At 39.6% G+C, this 20219-nt stretch overlaps 1 protein-coding gene across 3 annotated transcripts in view; it reads right to left on the reverse strand.

The window, feature by feature from the left end:
- The window catches only part of NECAB1 (N-terminal EF-hand calcium binding protein 1), a 121024-nt gene that overhangs the window by 36408 nt on the left and 64397 nt on the right, over positions 1-20219 (reverse strand). The window lies entirely within an intron of this gene.

Raw genomic sequence — 20219 nt, forward strand, 5'->3', positions numbered from 1 at the left:
GGATGGACCTAATAGAGATAACCCTCACTTGTGTTTAGATGCCAGAGCTATTTCACAACAGACAGGTGTTCAATGTATCTTCAGATTCTGAACCACCAGAGAGTAAACATTACAGATGCCTCCATAGAGCTTCCTGTCTGCATCTAGTGAATCTGATTAATCACTGAGCGCAATTAAATCTTCAAAAATATGTTGATGCTTATATTTACAGCATTCTGTAGACTAGAGCTTTTGAAATTGAGGTACTACAGCAAAAAAACCTTAATGTTAATGGATACTTGTCAGTTCATGCCGCTGGTTGCTCTTTCTTCTTTGACTCCTTCAGAAATGATCTTCTGTGTCAGTGACTCATTTGGGGTTTTTTAATAATTTCTACCAGACTGTATTTTCCAGTCCCCACATAGATCACACCTCACTTATTCAGTTTTTGTGCACATACCTATTACAGACCTGTTCCGTTCTTATATTTTCCCCAAGTGCTTAGCATGTTGTTGTTTGTTCTATATTACTCTACTTACTACTTGCTCCAACTCCAGCCAATTTACTATTGCTTAACCCCTTTTTTACTTAGAGCATTCAATACAAACATTTTATACTGTTAGCATTTAACAGTCTCAGTACACCTGAACACATTCTTGTTTTTCCAAGGCCTGATCCAAAGTTCACAGAAGTTGGTAGGAACCTTTCCATTGACTTCAGTGCGTTTTGGAGTAGGCCTCTGTACCTCAACATCTAAGGAATTAAATGGTCCACTCCTTTTATTAAGGGAGTTAATGTGGTTTAGTGGCTAGACTGGGAGCCAGGAGAACCAGGTCTTCTAATCCCAGGTCTGCTTTTGGCCTCACATATGAGGATGGGTAAATTGCATTATCTCTTTGAACCTCAGGAGCTCTCTCTGTAAAAACCCTTTTCAAAGGGTTTTGGAGAGCTGTGGAAGAAGGGTGCTGTAGAAGTAATCAGCATTACTGTTAAATACTTCATGAAAAAACACCGCCATAGGAATTTAAATCAAGTAGCAAATGAATTATTTTTGACAATGTTTTATAATACTACATCATTAGTTGTTATTTTCTAGGGGAAAACGCTTTCATTTCCATTATAAACTCTGGTGCCAGGTTTCACTAGAAGAGAAAATTCTGAATTAAGGAAGGTTTGTATCAATTTATAAAACATGCATAAGGTAGTGCAAGGTCAGTTGGCAAGAAAAGCATTTAATGCCATTTAGCATACTACACCCATCAATTAATGATGCGAGCCAGTGATGGTCTTTTTGAGAGAACAAGAAAGATGTTCTGTTTCTTGAATGTGTCAAGAGCGAATTAGAATTCCTTAGCATATATGTTACACTGTACAGTAGTTCATTATGGTACAAAGAAAATATGCCTGTGTTAACATACAGTACCAGTGGTTGCTTTTATTGGATAAGCGGATCTTAAGTAAATATGGATAATTCCCCACTTCTTTCTGGTCCAAGAAACAGGCCCAATCTTGTGGGGTGCTGAGATTTATCAATTGCCATTAATGCAACTGGAAAAAAAGTTATTTTATAGCCTTCCCTACGGAATGGCTGCTCTTGCTCTTTAAAACTCAGTAGTTTTGGACTCAGTTCCCTGTACTGCTACAGAAAGTTTCTTCACAAGGAGAGTCAAGAATATATTAACTGGGGCTTTTGTAGCAAAATTTGGAGATGTCAGAATGGATTTTATTTGGAGATGTCAGACAGCAGAATTGATTAGCTGATATGTTAGAGATGGAGTTGATATACTGGTGGAGGAGTGAAGATGTGGCCATGTCATTTATATACATTTCTTATTTGCATTGTCATGGACCAGAGCCCCAGTATGTTAGGTAACATACAAACACAGAACAAAAACAAAGTCCCCAGCCAAAAGAGCTTACAATCTAAGTATAAGAAAACAGAGAGATTGCGACAGACAGACAGGGGTGTACAAGGAAAATGAGAGAATATCAATCAACATAATATACATATAACTTAGAGGCGTGCATGGGAGTGCAGGTACTATTCATACTGGCAGGTAGCCTTGATTATCAAGGAAGCAGATTTTTTTTTGTCAAGGCCTGTATTTTGCATAATTTAATTATTATGGAAGGATACTTTTGTCTCTACAAGAAGAACAAAAAAGGATGAAGCAAAATTAAGTTTATAATCATTGTCTCCACAAAAAAGAGAACTGTGAATATATAAGCTGCATGTTGATGAGAACTTTCAGGACATGGAAAGCCCATTACAAAATTCATAGCAGGATCTTGTCACTTTCTACAGAAAAATTACATCGTAATGATAGAGTGTTTTGCTTCTCTTTGCAATGGACTCAAGTGGTCTTTGTGTTATAATTATTGCATAGAAATCTTTTGATCTTGCTCAGTGATTGCTGCATCAATTTCTGTCCCTATTTCTTCAGTAAAAACTTTACTCCTGGCACCAGGAAGAAACAAACAATGATTTGCTGGCTGTGTAGTAGTAGGTGAAGCAGGTAGAAATAGCTTACTTGTAATGGAGTACTTGTGGCACCTTAGAGACTAACCAATTTATTAGAGCATAAGCTTTCGTGAGCTACAGCTCACTTCCTCAGATGCATATCGTGGAAACTGCAGCAGGCTTTATATATACACAGAGAATATGAAACAATACCTATTCCCACCCCACTGTCCTGCTGGTAATAGCTTATCTAAAGTGATCATCAGGTGGGCCATTTCCAGCACAAATCCAGGTTTTCTCACCCTCCACCCCCCCACACAAATTCACTCTCCTGCTGGTGATAGCCCATCCAAAGTGACAACTCTTTACACAATGTGCATGACAATCAAGTTGGGCTATTTCATTTGCAAATTGGATACTATTAATTTAGGCTTAAATAGAGACTTGGAGTGGCTAAGTCATTATGCAAGGTAGCCTGTTTCCTCTTGTTTTTTCCTACCCCCCTCCCCCCCCAGATGTTCTGGTTTAACTTGGATTTTAACTTGAAGAGTGGTCAGTTTGGATGAGCTATTACCAGCAGGAGAGTGAGTTTATGTGTGTATGGGGGTGGGGGGGATGTGAGAAAACCTGGATTTGTGCAGGAAATAGCCCAACTTGATTGTCATGCACATTGTGTAAAGAGTTGTCACTTTGGATGGGCTATCACCAGCAGGAGAGTGAATTTGTGTGGAGGGGTGGAGGGTGAGAAAACCTGGATTTGTGCTGGAAATGGCCCACCTGATGATCACTTTAGATAAGCTATTACCAGCAGGACAGTGGGGTGGGAATAGGTATTGTTTCATATTCTCTGTGTATATATAAAGCCTGCTGCAGTTTCCACGATATGCATCTGAGGAAGTGAGCTGTAGCTCACAAAAGCTTATGCTCTAATAAATTGGTTAGTCTCTAAGGTGCCACAAGTACTCCTTTTCTTTTTGCGAATACAGACTAACACGGCTGTTACTCTGAAACCTTACTTGTAATGTGTAACTTATTCCATTCAGGGGCTAAATACCTGATAATGTTCTGCTTCTGTTCATATTGTATACACTTTGCCAAAGTCATTTTATTCATAACTTTTTATGTTAAACTGAACAGATAACTAAATTGTGTGGTATGCTAAGAATTGATTAAAACTGTGTGTGTGTGTGAGAGAGAGAGAGATCCTTTGCTTGTATAAATCAGTGAAGTTAATTGACTTTCAGTGGAGCTATGCCAATTTCTCTGCCCTACAGATCCTGGGTTTTAAGATACTTGTCTATCTAAAGAATTTTGAGCAATGAGTGTTTCAGGGAAGATGTGGGGATGTCCTTTATATAGTATCTGAGGAATTACAATCTTCAAATTTTTAATTAGAATAAGTTTTTGCACCATTTCCATTCTTGTTACAAAGATTGTCCCAATACTTTATAGACCCGGTGTAGTATCATTAGCATCCATGTGCTAAAAAGTTGGAATGAACATTCCGATGTTTTCATTCTGATGACAAAGCAAAGAATGAATCCATTCTTTGAGAGCCAGTGTGGCTCCAGCGCATAGGGCAATGGACTGGGAAATGCTAACCAGGTTTTATTCCTGGCTCCACTAGTGACCTGCAGTGTGACCGTGGACAAGTCTCTTCCCCTGCTGAGCTTCTATTTCCTCTCCCATCCTTTCTGTCTTATCTATTTAGATGTTAAGTTTTTCAGGGCAGGGAATTCTTTTACTCTGTTTATACATTGCCTAGCCTAATGGAACCTTGATGTTGGTTAGGGTGTCTAGGCATGGCCATAATAGTACTACTACTAATAATAATAATAAAAATGACCCTATTGAAATGAGAGAAGAAAATGGTTAAAGCCTAATCTATTCTAATGATAACTTTAGAGCCTGATCCTGCTGTGTATGGCTCAATGGCAAGTTTGTCATTAACTTTATTGGGAGTATGATCAGGGCCTACTAATTTACAGTTATCTTATGGTCTGTCTCAAATGCAATATTGCCTGCACTATGTTTGTAAGTTATGATTCTGATTAGAAGTGCTAATAGATGCATAATCTGCCAAACCATCACAATGTGTAACATTTGATCCAACTATCACTTAAAAATTTTAAGTAAATGCTACAAATTCTTGAATTTATTCCAGGTTTCAGAGTAGCAGTCTGTATTCGCAAAAAAAAAAAATAAAGGAGGACTTGTGGCACCTTAGAAACTAACAAATTTATTTGAGCATAAGCTTTCGTGAGCTACAGCTCACTTCATCGGATGCATTCCAGATGGACATCATACCAAAAGGACTGAAGGAAGGAATGCATCCGATGAAGTGAGCTGTAGCTCACGAAAGCTTATGCTCAAATATATTTGTTTGTCTCTAAGGTGCCACAAGTCCTCCTTTTCTTTTTGTGAATTAATTCAGTTTTCTAACAAAATGCAACTGCACGTTTAGCTTTGGCCCAGAGACAACTGGAATGGCAGTATTGTACAATAACTGCACACAATACTGATGTAAGCTATACTGTTTTGGGCCATTATTGGAGGATTCTGACACGTTTTCTTAGGAGTGTCCATCAGAACAACTAAAGTCTATCCAGGGGAGGCGCGTAATGGAGGCTAGGTGGATTTGGGCCCTTGGAAAAATCTTCCCCCGCCTTGGCCCCAGGGCTGGAGGAGCTTTTGCTCCCCACCATGGCCCTGGGGTTACAGCAGGGGCACAGAGCTTTTCCAGTCTTGGGGCCGCAGTTGGGGGAGGGGAGAGGAGCAAGGGGGATTGCAGGGCCTCGGGGGGAGGGGAAGAGGCGGAGTGGGGGTAGATTGGGGGAGGGGAGGGGATGGAATGTGGGAGGGGTTCCAGGCTCGGACCTCCAGCCAGAGTCAAGAGCTCTGCTGTGGTCCTGGCTGAGAACTCAATGGCTGCCAGGGCCGAGCTCTCAGCCACACACACATACCGCCCCGCCCCAGCTAGGGCCATGTTGGTGCTGGCAGCAGCGAGTGGGGGTGGGGCATCAGCCAGAAGGGGCAGGGCAAGGCAGGGGCTAGCCTCCCTAAGGGGAAGCTTCACACACCACCCATGAGTCTATCACTGGCTCTTTCATTCTCATTAGTAATACTGAAGTGACTGCTGCGATAGTATCTACAAAATTAATACAGGCATAAAAAGTTCTGTTCGTTTTTCTCTCCAGATAGGTTAGAGGCACGTGACTGCTATTTGCTGCTTTTTGTAATTGCAGGTAGTAGGAGTATGTATAATTCATTGTTCTGACGAGGCATTTGTAGGAGTATAGGTAAAACATCAAAGCTGTAGATGATGTGTTTTGATAGATATTGACAGAAGATTGAGTGGATTATGTACCTCATTTTCTGCTAGAAAGCTATTTCTATGCAATTTTAAATTAAAAAGCATTGGTATTTGATTTAATCTGGGATATGATTTTGAAATTTCTGATTGTTAACAAATCTTCTTTTGCCTGCAGCAGAATCTGAGCACTGGCTTCTGTTGGCCCTGCAGTTATAAAACTTAGGCAAAAAGATCAAAACAGTTCCCATGAATTTTCATTGTTCATCATGGCGGGTAGGAAAGGAGAAATCTATCAAATACACACAAGATGTGCTCTCCTGCTCATTGCTTTGCTCACTATCTCAGCCCTTAGTATTCTTGTTTAGTGTACTGACTTGACTTTCAGTGGCAGTCGTCATGATTATAAATACATTTAACACAAAATAAGCAAGAAAACCTTATGCAGCAAAGTGCCATAGTTTCACACACAGCACTAATGCTATTCGATAAAAACAGTTTTTGCATTGCTTGTACATGAGATATTTAGTCATAGAGCTATCTCTGCTTTGTATAGGGAACAATTGGTGACACATTCAGTACTGTCATTAGCATTTCTGTTAGCTTCAGATTCATTTGCCACAAATAGCTGATAAGTAGTTCAGTATATGGTTTTATGAAAATAGAATCCAGATTCCAGTTTAAACTAATGGGAGTTTTGCATGATTAAAGACTGGGAAATTTGGCCCAAGGTATCCATGGCCTAAAGAAAAAGCTTTTAATTAGGCTCTTCTCCTGAATTTACTATCACTCTTTACTTAATGTTTTAGGATGACTTTAGCTGGAGAAAGTGTGGTATGGCAGACCACTGCATGTGGAGGTGGGAACCTTACTCAAAAGAGTAACAGCTGTGTTGATTGGGGATTAGTGACATGTAAAGTCACTAATATGATATTTTGACTTTATTTCTTGATGATCTCAGTGTATTTCTTAGATCTCGCAACTTGAGTGGGTCAAAATTTTTCCTTCAAAACCTTCCTTTGCAAAATTGGGGTTTTGACTAACTGCTATGGTAATACAAATAAAAATAAACAAATTTTCATGGAAAGTGTCTACTTTCCTTGAAAACTTTCTATTTTTCAATGGAAAACCTGAACACTGAAAGTTTCAGGCCAAAAACTGATGATAGATTTTTTTTTTAATTTATTTTTTGGCCAAACAATGATAATTATTAGGGCTTTTAGTTTTTTTGATGAAATATTAGTTTTCTGCAGGAAATCCCCGCCACCTCCCCCCTCAACAGCTCTACTGTGAACACAGTAATACAGATGGGTATGTTTGAGACTGACGTTAGAGTTGGGTGAAATGCTTTGTGTGAAAAGTATAGGCAGCAGCTGAAATAAATTTGTCTGTTTTTGAATTAAAAATTCATGAAATTGTGGAACAACTGCGAGAGATATTGTTTAGAATAAAAAAGTTGAGCAAATTTTGACCAGGAGGATTAGGGTGAGTTTTCAAGAAGTGTTTAGAAAAGAATGGAGAGGAAGAAGGTGGCTGTAAAATAAGGATACTATTACTGTACCTACTGACATACATATATATAGGTTTGTGAGGCTTTGATTTTTATCAGTAAGTGTCTGTAAATGTCACTGTCACCATTCACACACAAACCAATGGAAATATTTTTTCATTGCCAATTTGTAAATTTCAGTTATCAGCAAAGTATGAAAAAGCTGCTTGATAATTTAGTTTGATTTAAGGATATTTACTTTTTATATTTTGATATGTGATGTTGACAGTTTGTGTTTCAATGGTTAAAAATCTTTAACTTTTTGAATCTCAGTGTCTGTCACTGAATAATTGTCTAGTTCCCCCATGATTTTGCCAACTAACTATGAAAATTTTTTAATCAATAAAAATCTAAAAAATGCTGAAATATAAACACTGATATTATCCATCAAAATTATATATAAAATAATCAAGTTCTCCCAATACATATAGTTGTAGATATCTTAAATCTGGTATGTTTTCCTATCTGTGTATCTAACATGCTTTGAGATACCACAGTGATCAGGGTCACCGTGGTATCTCAGTGCCTCACAATCTTTAATGTGTTCATTCTCACAACACCCCTTTATGGTAGGGAAATACAATTATCCCCATTTTACAGATGGGGCCTTGGGGCACAAAGAGGTTAAGTGACTTGCCCAAGGTCATATAGGAATTCTGTATTAGAGCAAGGAATTGAACCCAGTTTTTCTGAGTCTTAAGCTAGTGGCCTAACCACTGGACCATACTTCCTTTTTTCTAGGATAAAAGTCATTAGCTCTGTTAAACAGCGAGCCTTTCTGTGTTTGTTTTTTCTAAGTGTTTTGCCTGGGTGGTACTCTAATCTAGTAGATAACTTGCTCCATGTAAAAACACATTTTTATTTTTTTGAAGTGAAGACAAAGTCTGAATCTGTTGTTTGGTGGCAGCGAACAGAATGATAAACATTGAAAAACATGTCTGAAGTTGAACTCAACAACATTTTCAAGATTGCCTTTAAAAAAAACAACCTTCATGGCACTTGTGATAAATGAAAGGGTGAGGGTAACTCCCTTAAATGGACACCCAGCCAGCAGCTATAAAATCCCTCTTAGTAGCTGTTCTCTATTTATCTGTAAAAGGTTAAAAAGTCTCACTGCTATGCATAGGTAAGTGAGTGGACACCTGGCCAAAAGAGCCAATGGGAAGGCTAGAACTTTTTAAAATTGAAACAAGACTCCCCTTTTGTCGGTCTGTTGTTCTCCTGGGGGGAGGAGAACTGGGCAGCAACTATGCTGTAAGAAGCTTGGGACTATGTATGAAAAAATCCTTGATATCATACCTAGAAACACTCATTTAAAACCCCAGATATATAAGTAGATTAGGAAATGTCAGGAAGACACGATTAGGTTTATGTCTTTTTATTTGTTTATGACTTGTGCTTGTGCTAACCCCAGGTGCTTTTCTTTTGCTTGTAACCTTTAAACAGGACCTCAAGAAAGCTATTCTTGGTGCTTAATCCTTGTAGTTACTCTTAAAATCTAGCAAATGCCTGAGTTTCCAAATGTATTTTCTCTCTCTCGCTCTTTTTTTTTTTTTTTTTTTAATATTTACCTTTTTTAAGAACGGGATTGGATTTCTGTGTCTTAAGAGACTGTGCACATGTTTTTTAGTTAGCTGGTGAAAACAGTTGGTTTCCTTTTTTTTTTTTTTTCTTCTTAGCTCTTCCCTGCAGGTGGGTGGGGGTGAAAGGGTTTGAGGGTACCCCACAGGAAGGAATTCCCAAGTGTTCCTTCCTGGGCTCTCAAAGGGGTTCTGCACTTGAGTGGTGGCAGCATTTACCAATCCAAAGTCAGAGAAAAGCTGTAACCTTGGGAGTTTAATACAAGCCTGGAGTGACCAGTATTAATTTTTAGAATCCTTGCGGGCCCCCACCTTCTACACTCAAAGTGTCAGAGTGGGGAATTAGCTTTGACAGTACTGTATTTTGCACCCATGATCCAAAAGCAGCTTTATTTTAATCAATAATTGACACTTACTAATTAATTATATAGAGTCACTAAACCTTTGTGAATATAATAAATAGAGCTGCAGTATTTCTCCAAAGTAGCCAATGCAGTAAAATCCTCTGTTGTTCAAGGATATCCTCCAGCAGAAAAATGAACAGGAAGAATTAATTTCATGCAGCTAGGAAATATGTTGGGCTTTAGTGATATATGTAATGTCCACTGACTTACTGTATTAAAAATAATAATCAGATGCTCACCGGGTGTTCTGTAGCTGCTGCTTTCTGTATGCCACTAGATTACTCTTAATCACTGCTTGCTTTACCTTGCACTTTATGTGTTTTGCCATCAGTGTCTTATACATTCTTTTGGGGAGAGCAGCATTTTAATTCTTTACAAGTGATGACTACTTTATATTGCTACCTTTTTCGATTCCAACCGAATTTGGGCATTTGGGCTTTTATAGTAGCCACTTTAAAACTTGAAACCTGGACGGATGACCACAGAATTTCAGAGTGACATTGCCCTGAAAAAAAATAAAATCAAAGAAGTTGGGGATGAGTTGGGCCTAATGCCAGTATGTGCAAATTAGTAACTGGATGAAATTTAAATATCCGTACCAGTTGGTGCTCAGGGATGCTGTATAGTTACTCATAACTGTATAGTTATTTCCTGTGTATGCAATTCCCTACACTCTAGTTATTGATACATAATTACTAAAATTATTATTACTCAAACATACACTATGCAAATCCAGGTAGCCATTATCAAGCAGAGTATCAGCCCGTCAATGTGCCGGGGTACACGTAATTATTCTAAGGTTATTCTCAATAACTACTGTCAATATGCAAATCTTTTGGTGCTGTTTGGCTTTTATAATCCCTCCTGTGTTTGATTGGCTCCTATCTTCAGAATGTTCAAGATGTTTCCTAGTAACAGAGAGGAAGTTTCAACTTTTTTTTTTCCGAAGCAGAAAAACTCCACAATTTACATCAAAGAAAAGAAATGCACAATGAAAAAATAAATAAAAATCCAAGTATACAGAGCAGTGAAACTGCTGAAAACAAACAGTTTGAAGGGGGAAAATATTGACAAGTCTCCTTTTACTCATTTCTTATCTTGGTCCAGAATTCTCTTTCCTACAAGTCTGCAGGATTTTTAATTAAAAATAGCCATGGTATGTTTGCGCTTACAGGATGTGTTTATGTTCAGAGAATTGCTTCCCAATTCAGCGTTGAAAAAAATGTACTGTAGTTATCTGAGCCATTTGTAGGGCCCTACTAAATTCATGGTCATGAAAAATGTGTCACGGACAGTGAAATCTAGTCTCCCCCATGAACTCTGGCTATTGCAGTATTGCCCCCCTTGCTTCTATGCTGCTTTCAGAGCTGGGCGACTGGAGAGCAGCGGCTTCTGGCCAGGTGCCCAGTTCTGAAGGCAGTGCCACCATCAGCAGCAGCACAGAAGCAAGAGTGACATGGTATGGGTGAGGTTGTCACTTTTGAAGGGGCAAGTATGGTCTTATGGGTGGGTAACCACACAGGGCACCATGGTCAGGGGGTCACTGTGGTCAGAACGCTCCACCCCCATAGTCCATCCAAGGACCCTTTAGCCCCTGAGTGCTGGAGCCAGGGACAAGCTGGTCTGGGGAGCTCCAGCTGCTAATCCTGGCCAAGCTAAGGAGAGATGGGCCTTCCTCTTCCCCTGCATGGGCTGCTCCCAGGGCCAGGTCAGATCCACCTCCAGGAACCTCCCCCAGGCAGCAGGAAGCTCCATGGCTGCTGGCTGGTAGCCCAGCTTTGAAGGCAGCACCATTGCCAGCAGCAGCACAGAAGTAAGGATGACAATACCATGCCCCGCTACAGTAGCCTTGCGACACCTGCCGCCTGGCCATGACTTCCATTTGGGTCAGGACCCCAACAGTTTCAACACTGTGAAATTTCAGATTTACATATCTGAATCCGTGAAATTAAGATTTTAAAAATCCTATGACCATGAAATTTACCAAAATGGACTGTGGATATGGTAGGGCCCTAGCCATTTGTATATAGAGGAAAGAGGTTGAGCTGGGATTAAAAAGTAGATGAGAGGAATGGAAGAAGAAAAATGAGGAAGATGAAAAGAAGGGGCAGAGGAAGAGATAAAAGGGACTTCTAACATTTGTTAAAACAATTTGCCGTTAACCTTTGTGACAGTCCATTCTGTACACTGTATTTTTCCCTTCATTTTAAATTTGAAAATAAAATATTACTGTACCCAAAACTTGAGTGCTTTCTGTTAGCTATATAATAATCCCATCCTAAGATAGCCAGGGCAAAATCATTGCCTTCTAACTAGGATGTACCCTGAAACACTGCATATATTTAATCTCTCCATTAAAATAAAGTGGTTCCAGGATCTGGTTAGGTAAATATCACGTTGATGAATGAGATGGAAGTAGTGTCTAATGTAAAGCTCTATTCTTGTCTCATTTCATCGCCGTTGGATGACATTAAAATGATCAACTTGCCACTGTCTTAAATTAGGGGCTGATCCAAAGCCCATTCATATCAGTAGAAAGACTCTCATCAGATTTTGGATCAGGCCCATGGTCATTTCTGATTTTTAGGGTATGATATTTCCAGGTGCTGAGTACCTTCATCTTCTGCATTCAGTATTACTAGGTTATGCATATCAATAAATTGTTCTAAGAATTACCATTTAGGTGAGTTTTCTTATGTCCCCTATCTCATTAAACTATTCAAGTCTCTGCAAATTATGAATGGGTTTTTGATATTAACTAGTTCTAATAACTATTTTTACATGGATTATAAATGTATATGTGTGGTTTTGTTCTTCATATGAATCTCAATAGTATTACATTCAAAACTTTAGTTTCTGCACATCCATTTTGACGTAACTGAGTCCCTCTTTTTTATAAATGTAACCCTCCCTCGCCCCCTGCTAGCCTCTTGATCCCACCAGTGTATAGCATATCCTGGTAGACTGAACACAGGTTTATTTAATAGCCATGTTTCTTGCACACATATTACATTATTCTTTTTCCCATTTCAAAGATGGCTTTCTTAAATTCCTGTTCATGCATTATTAAAATATACACATTCCAGCTAAGGACCATGGGAAGCAGGGGCTGTTATAGCAGAAATAAGGGAGAGATAAGACAGAACTGGGATGGGAGGAATCAAATCAGTATCTTAGATGTCTGTATATTAATGCGAGAAGTATGGGGATTAGGCAGGAAGAACTCGAAATGCTAGTAAATAAAGACAACTATGACCTAGTTGGCATCACGGAAACTTGGCGGGATAATACTCATGACTGGAATATTAGTATAGAAGGGTACAGCTTGCTCAGGAAAGACAGGCAGGGAAAAAAGGGAGGCGGTTTTGCCATATATATTAAAAATGTATATACTTGGACTGACATTGAGATAGAAATAAGAGACAGACTCATTGAAAGTCTCTGGGTAAGGATAAAAGGGGTAAAAACAATGGTGATGTCATGGTAGGGGTCTACTACAGACCACCAAACCAGGAAGAAGAGGTGGATGAGGTTGTTGTTTTTTTTTAAAACGACTAACAAAATCATCCAAAGCACAGGACTTGGTGGTGATGGGGGACTTCAGCTACCCAGACATCTGTTGGGAAAATAACACAGCAGGGCACAGATTATCCAACAAGTTCTTGGAATGTATTGGAGACCATTTTTTTATTTCAGAAGATGGACAAAGCTACTAGATTTTGACAAATAGGGAAGTACTTGTTGAGAATTTGAAAGTGGAAGGCAACTTGGGTAAAAGTGATCATGAAATGGTAGAGTTCATGATTCTAAGGAATGGTTGGAGGGAGAACAGCACAATAAAGACAATAGATTTCAAGAAGGCAGACTTTAGCAAACTCAGGGAGTTGGTAGGTAAAATCCCATGGGAAGCAAGTCTAAGGAGAAAAACAATTGAAGACAGTTGGCAATTTTTCAAAGAGATATTATTAAGGGCACAGGAGCAAACTATCCCACTGCATAGGAAAGATAGGAAGTATAGCAAAAGACCACCCCGGCTTAATCAGGAGATCTTCAGTGATCTAAAATTCAAAATAGAGTCCTACAAAAAGTGGAAACTGGGTCAAACTACAAAGGATGAATATAAACAAATAACACAAGTATGTAGGCACAAAATTAGAAAAGCCTAGGCACAAAATGAGATCAAACTAGCTAGGGACATAAAAGGAAACAAAACATTCTACAATACATTAGAAGCAAGAGGAAGACTAAGGACAGATTAGGCCTGTTACTCAATGCGGGGGGTGGGGGGGGAGAGACAATAACAGAAAATGTGGAAATGGCAGAGGTGCTTAATGACTTCTTTGTTTCAGTTTTCACCAAGAAGGTTGGTGGTGATGGGACATCTAAAATAGTGAATGCCAGTAAAAATGAGGTAGGATCAGAGTCTAAAATAGGCAAAGAACAAGTCAAAAATTACTTCACTAGATGTCTTCAAATCACTAGGGCCTGATGAAATGCATCCTAGAATACTCAAGGAGCTGACTGAGGAGATATCTGAGCCATTAGCAATTATCTTTGAAAAGTCATGGAAGACAGGAGACATTCCAGAAGACTGGAAAAGGGCGAATATAGTGCCTATCTACAAAAAGGGAAATAAGGATAACCCGGGAAATTACAGACCAGTCAGCTTAACTTCTGTAGCCGGAAAGATAATGGAGCAAATAATTAAGCAATCAATTTGCAAACACCTAGAAGATAATAAGGTGATAAATAAACAGCATGGATTTGTCAAGAACAAATCGTGTCAGACCAACCTGATAGCTTTCTTTGACAGGGTAACAAGCCTTGTGGATAGGGGGGAAGCGGTAGATGTGGTATATCTTGACTTTAGTAAGGCTTTTGATACTGTCTCACATGACCATCTCGTAAACAAACTAGGGAATACAACCTAGATGGAGCTACTATAAGGTAGGTGCATAACTGGTTGGAAAATCATTCCCAGAGACTAGTTATCAGTGGTTCACAGTCATGCAGGAAGGGCACAACGAGTGGGGTCCCACAGGGATCGGTTTTGGGTCTGGTTCTGTTCAATATCTTCATCAATGATTTAGATAATGGAATAGAGAGTACACTTAGTTTGCGGATGATACCAAGCTGGGACGGGTTGCAAGTGCTCTGGAAGATAAGATTAAAATTCAAAATGATCTGGACAAACTGGAGAAATGGCCTGAAGTAAATAGGATGAAATTCAATAAGGACAAATGCGAAGTATTCCACTTAGGAAGGAACAATCAGTTGCCCATTACAACATGGGAAATGACTGCCAAGGAAGGAGTATTGTGGAAAGGGATCTGTGGGTCATAATGGATCACAAGCTAAATATGAGTCAACAGTATAACGCTTTTGCAAAAAAAGCAAACATCATTCTGGGATGTATTAGCAGGAGTATTGTAAGCAAGACACAAGAAGTAATTCTTCCATTCTACTCTGTGCTGATTAGGCCTCAGCTGGAATATTGTGTCCAGTTCTAGGTGTCACATTTCAGGAAAGATGTGGACAAATTGGAGAAAGTCCAGAGAAGAGCAACAAAAATGATTAAATATCTAGACAGCATAACCTCTGAGGGAAGATTGAAAAAATTGGGTTTGTTTAGTCTGGAGAAGAGAAGACTGAAAGGGGACATACCTTTTCAAGTACATAAAAGGTTGTTACATGGAGGAGGGAGAAAAATTGTTGTTCTTAACCTCTGAGAATAGGACAAGAAGCAATGGGCTAGGAAAAACTTCCTGTCAGAGTGGTTAAGCACTGGAAAAAATTGCCTAGGGAGGTGGTGGAATCTCCATCATTGGGGACTTTTAAGAGCAGGTTGGACAAACACCTGTCCGGGATGGTCTAGATAATACTTAGTCCTGCCTCGACTGCAGGGGACTGGACTAGATGACCTCTCAAGGTCCCTTCCAGTTCTATAATTCTATGATCATTAAGATAATGTATTATTGCCTTCCTTTAAAATTGAATGAAAGACAATCTCTTGCTAGACTGCAATCTTTAGACATTTTTCTGCTGCTTTTGCTATGATTGTAATCCTTTATTCCCCCCACATCTGCAAGGTGCAGCTAATTACTTATATAATGATGCTATAAACTTCTCTTTACCTGCAAGCAATACATCCTCTCCTGTTCTTCTTGTATTCTCTTCCCTGAACAAAGATATGTTCTACCACCTCTATTCATCTTTTCTCTTACTTAAGTATTTTTTCTTTTCCTATTTTGGGCAGTGGGTGCCTTTTGGTAGCCTCCACAAGTGATATTTTTTTGAATAATTTAAATTTTTTGTATTTATCTAGCTCATTCTGCTATTGCATATCCTTTATATGTTGCACTGTGCTTTCCTCCACAATTGTTGCATGTAAGTTCTGTCCCTTCTGCACACTCCTCAGCTGAGTGATTTCCTCCCCATTTACTGTACCTCATTCATTGTTCCCTTACAAATGGCTGCCATATGTCCAACCCTGTGACAATCCTAGCACCTCACACAGGGAGGCGGTGTAAATATGTAGTTTAACCCAGAAAGATCAATACCCCATTTGGATCATATCTGGAAATGTCCCATCTTTGAGTAAGTAGCCATTTAACAAACAACACTTTATCATTTCCTGCACTCTTTGATTTCATCTGCAGACAATCCAAGTGGCACTTTATACGTGACCCATCTTGCTTCGATCAGGCATGTAGACCGTTGACAAGTAACTTTCATTTTTCCTAGGGTTACAGTTTAAGAAGTCGTTCAGCTTGCTCCTTATGTGTACATTTTGTCAATAGCTCTTTTTATGCCACCAACACTTTGCTTTATCCATTCTGCCATTTTCAGGGGTTAACATTTCCTATTTTCATTTCTTCAGTCATTGATTTGACAATTTTAAAATGTAGACTTTTATCCTGTTTTTCATTTCTGTGCATTTCTCCTCCTTCAAATCCTGATATTAATATTAATAGTATTTTTTTTCGATCTGAGACCTTTCCTCATCCCCTGCTGCTCCCCCTTCATAATCCAAGGCAACTTTCTCTTCCTCCCTTATTGTTAGTTTACTGTTCTGCCTCATTTCCGGTGGGGGCCGGAGCCGGAGCCAGCCACAGTCTTTAGTTCAGTCTCACCGCCTTCAGCCAGAAACCAGTACTCATCCTGACGCAAATCTCAGTGCCAAGCCTAGCCTAGATTTGCCCTGCCCGTTCCTGCTCTTATTTCATGGCTTTATAATCCTAGTTCAGCTCCTCCCCCAGGTGGGCTTCATCTGCCCTTAGGCCCTATCAATCCTTGGTTCTCCTCCAGGTGCAACATCTATGGTTAATTTGCTCATCCTGGCCCACATTAATGTGCTCAGGACTTGTGTGGAGTGGATACCCCATCACAGCAGCTCTCTCTTCACCGAAGAAAACAAAAGAAACAGCTGTTGGATTTTGGGAGCAGACCCTGGCGTACGAGTTTGGTCAGCAGTGTTACTGGAAACATTGTGAAGGGACTTCACCTTGAACCCAGTCTAGTTCAAGTTTTAAAAGTGTTTTATCTTTATCTCTCTTGTAACCATTTCTGACTTTAATACCTTGGAAGTATGCTTGCTTAAAACCTCTATTTTTGTAAGTAAATAAACTGGTTTTACCTTTTAAAACTAATCCAGTGTTATGAATTGTTTGGGTAACAGACCATTGTATGTTGATCCACCTAGAGGGGCAATGGGCCTAATATATCAGGACTGTCCAGGAGAGGGCTGAACAGTGCAAAACACGTTTTTTTGGTAGGGAAATCCAGGACTGAGAATGTTCTGGGTTCATCCTGAGAGTAGTAACCAAGGCTGGTGGAAGCCAGAGTGTGGCTGGTGTTTGGTGACAGGCAGCTGAGGTCAAGAGTTGCGGGACCAGGGCTGTAGCTATACACAGACACTCTGTATGTGACCTGCATTCTGTCTGTGAGGAGCCCAGCTTGGGAGCTACAGTAGCAAAGCTTTGCAAGACTACCCAGGTTGCAGGGCAAGTGGTGACACAGCCCCTCACTGTCTGGATTGCTCCCCAGAATATATTAGAAGCATTGAATCTTGAATTTTTAATGCTTCCTGTTTGTAAGACTGAAAAAGAGAGAGGTAAACACAACTATCTCAGCTTTCACTTTGAGCAGGAAAATTGTAACCTGCCAGCTAGAGGAAGAAGAACCCAAACCAACTCATAATCTAGCCCTCTCGACTATTGTTGCCAGCCTGGCAACAAAAGTGACTCATACAGTAACTTATCCCCACAAGAGGAGTGATCAAATATCAAGTGCCACAAACATCAAGTCCACCCCACCTATAAATTCTCAAAGCTTTCCTTCCCTTCCTTGTCCAACTGTGTGTGTATCTCCTGGATCAGAGCTGCAACAATAGGGCTTTGGCCCAGCATGCTTTAGTAAGATGTCTATAGCATTTAAAGTATATTCTCTGGGAACAGAATTAAACTCTTCTTTAACTGCATATGCTTCCCTTTTTACATCTTCTTTCTTTTTGTTCTTTATCTCAGTGATTCTCCTTCAGACATGAATAATGATAGGGCACCTAGTAATCACACAGTAATGAACATCCACCCAGATGAACGTTGCAGAAGCTGGCTATTTCAGTAAAGAAAGCTAAGGATAAGATTCTTCTCCTGCACACACATTGCACAGTACCTTGTGCTAGGAATAGTCCCATTTACTTCAATAGGACCATTCAGAGTAGAGTACTACTCAGTTTCAGTAAGAATGGCAGAATCTAGCCTGACACTGGAAAAGAAAAGGGGCCTAATCCAAAACCTATTGACATCAGTAGAAAATCATCCCTAGATTTCAATGGGCTTTTGATCAGACTAAGTCAGGCAAAGCTTATATTGGAGTTCTGCTTGACTGAGGACTGCAGAATGTAACGTGCTGAGATTTGGGAACAAAACTGCATGGACTTAATGCAGTGCCTGTAAAAAGTGTTATTAAATTTCAGAAAACAAAATTTAATGCAATTAAAAAAAAATCAAACCAGCTTCATGCTGGTTCCTTGCTGCACATTAAAATAATGACTATTTGCATTTATGAATATAAATCAAACAATATTGCTCACTCTGATGTTACCAATTTCACTTAGAAAAAATGCAAGAACAGTAAACAAGAAATTACACTGAACTCCAATTTTTTAAGCTTAATGCAACCTAGATTTAGCTAAATTTATGTTCTGAATATGGAAGGGACTGAAAGCTTGTTCACAATTTGGTTTTTAGAATTTCGGACATGCTGATCCAATGTATTTGTGGTCTCACTGAAGACAGACATTTTTCCCCCTCTACTTGGTTACCCTGGAAACTGAGGATGAACAATTTATCTGGGGGCCTGATCCTGCAGTTGTCATATAAAATACCCAGTGAATAAGGATGCCACGCCTTAGAGGGGTGCCTGATTTTTGGCCCAGCATTGGTTGTTTATCTGGCTTTAAGTTGGGTGGATCAAGTGCATGAAGGGACAAATCAATTTTTTTCTCCCCAAAAAAAGCAGAAGTCATGACTGAATAAGTTGCCTATCAGAAAGAGTGCTTGCCTAGGAAACAGACCTGAAGAAGAGCTCTGTGTAGCTTGAAAGCTTCTCTCCTTCACCAACAGAAGTTGGTCCAATAAAAGATATTACCTCACCCATCTTGTCTGTCTAGGAACCAGTCTGTCATTAAAGGGCCTGATTATGAAGTGCTTGAACTTCCTCAACTCAGTGGGAAGTCCAGGGGAGTTAAGGGCACTTGACATCTCTCAGGATCAGGCCCTTAGTCCCCCTCATAATATCTAAGTATTGCAGGGCCCTCCTGTGTGAAAAGATGATCACTATCATAAAAATACATAGAAACTTCAAAGAATTCTCCCTAAAATACTGAATACTCTGGTTCTCTGTCTGCTCAGCTTTTATATTGTCTGACAGCATGAGCACCCTGTTCTGTTTCCACCGTTTTTGATAAAAAATGGCTGACTGAAAGATATGTATACCCCAGGATTATTATCATTATTTAATACTAGTATTAGAAGGTGACCCATTCCTGTTTGGTGGCCCTTCTGTTGGTGGCATCTGACTTGGATGATGAAAATGAACATGCGTTGGTCTGCACTGCTTTGGATCGTTATCGAGCAGAACCTGTGATCAGCATGGACGCATGTCCTCTGGAATGGTGGCCAAAGCATGAAGGGGCATATGAATGTTTAGCATATCTGGCACGTAAATATCTTGCAATGCCGGGAACAACAGTGCCACGTAAATACCTGTTCTCACTTTCAGGTGATGTAAATAAGAAGCGGGCAGCATTATCTCCCATAAATGTAAACAAACTTGTTTGTCTAAGGGTACGTCTTCACTAGCCGCTGGATCAGCAGGTAGTGATCGATCTATCGGGGATCAATTTATTGCGTCTCGTCTAGACGTGAAAAATTGATCTCCGAATCAACACCTGTACTCCACCTCAGCAGGAGGAGTAAGCGGAGTCGATGGGAGAGCTGCCGCGGTCGACTTGCCGCCGTGAGGACAGCCAGGTAAGTCGAACTAAGATACTTCAACTTCAGCTACACAAATAGCGTAGCTGAAGTTGCGTATCTTATTTTGAAATCCCCCCCCCCAAGTGTAGCCCAGGTCTGAGTGATTGGCTGAACAAGAAGTAGGACTGAGTGGACTTGTAGGCTCTAAAGTTTTACATTGTTTTGTTTTTGAGTGCAATTATGTGTTTAAAAACAAACTACATTTGTAAGCTGCACTTTCACAAAAAAGAGAGCTCTACAGTACTTGTATGAGGTGAACTGAAAAATACTATTTATTTTTTTACAGTGCAAATATTTGTAATAAAAATATAAAGTGATCACTGTACACTTTGTATTCTGTGGTGTAATTGAAATCAATATATTTGAAAATGTAGAAATCATCCAAAATATTTAAATAA

This window comes from Lepidochelys kempii, chromosome 2 (genome assembly GCF_965140265.1).
Source record: "Lepidochelys kempii isolate rLepKem1 chromosome 2, rLepKem1.hap2, whole genome shotgun sequence".
NCBI lineage: Eukaryota > Metazoa > Chordata > Testudines > Cheloniidae > Lepidochelys > Lepidochelys kempii.